The sequence below is a fragment of the Octopus bimaculoides genome, chromosome 8 (assembly GCF_001194135.2).
Source record: "Octopus bimaculoides isolate UCB-OBI-ISO-001 chromosome 8, ASM119413v2, whole genome shotgun sequence".
In the NCBI taxonomy this organism is placed as follows: domain Eukaryota; kingdom Metazoa; phylum Mollusca; class Cephalopoda; order Octopoda; family Octopodidae; genus Octopus; species Octopus bimaculoides.
The window spans coordinates 87,731,010-87,732,144 of record NC_068988.1 but is presented as its reverse complement, the minus strand read 5'-3'; the positions used below and the strand labels follow the sequence as shown (position 1 = coordinate 87,732,144).

Genomic DNA, 1,135 nt, shown 5'->3' with positions numbered 1-1,135 from the left:
TATATATAACACTGAAGGGTTATCTGTTTTAGATTTCTACTGTGTAAGCACTGAAGTACCTTTTACTTATTCCTTCTAAGTTGCTTTACTGGCTACGGCCATGTCTAAGACTTGTTCTTGGGCGTTTTAATCGATTACTTCCATCCTGATGCATTTTCTGACGTTCCCCATATTTTCTTTTAAATCCAAAGGTGAGGAATTGCAAAAATTGACCTCTGTTAAAGGGGACATAATTAAGACAGGGTTATGTGATGTGTGTTAGTATGTAAGTGTATGCGATCACCATTTCTTTATTTTCAAATTTCATTGCATTCCTAATCTGCACCGTCTGAAAAGTTTAAGTAGAAAATTTTACTAAAGAAAACCATTTTCCCCCCTCCTGGACGTTATGAGGAAACAAATTCAATTCCTGCAAACCATCTGAAACGCCTCTCCTCCACCTCACCCCCTCGGAAGAACATTTCTTCAGCAAATCTCGACTTAATCGGAATTTACACTATGAAAGTTATAAGGAAACAAACTCAGGCATGAGGTGGGCACAGTTGCGTAGGTATGCTCATATATATTTCTATATGACAAACACTTGCGTACATGCTTATAAAATCTAAAAAACAACACAGCACCCATGACTTTCGGAAACATTTTTCACGCTCAGAATTGCTGAGGCATGGAATAAACTACCCGCATCAGTCGTTAGCTGTCGAGACACTACGTCTTTCAAAACTTCCATGCTTCCTGAAATCCGCCAACAGTACACCTGATGGCCGTTTTTTTCTTTTCTTCTTTAGTTGTTGTGCACCTGAGCACTGTATACAACACTTCCCTGCATTATTTCCTTTATTATTACACACACACATACACACACACGCACACACACACACGCACGCACACACATATATATATCATATATTTATCTTCGAAACGTCAGGTTAGAATAGAGGCAGCTGATGAAGGAATATTCCAAGTGGCTTTCCGTTTTCCTATGTGTTCGTTCTGTTGTCTGTAGTTCATTGTTCTAACGTCCTGTACCTTGATATGCATATATATACACATGTAGATGTAAGTATGTACATATATGTGTGTATACATGTATATATATTCTTTGTATTATATATATATATATATATATATATAT

At 37.0% G+C, this 1,135-nt stretch overlaps 1 protein-coding gene across 3 annotated transcripts in view; it reads left to right on the top strand.

The window, feature by feature from the left end:
• Positions 1–1,135, top strand: part of LOC106880431 (tetraspanin-18) — a 535,121-nt gene that overhangs the window by 382,713 nt on the left and 151,273 nt on the right. The gene's annotated exons all lie outside the window — the stretch shown is intronic.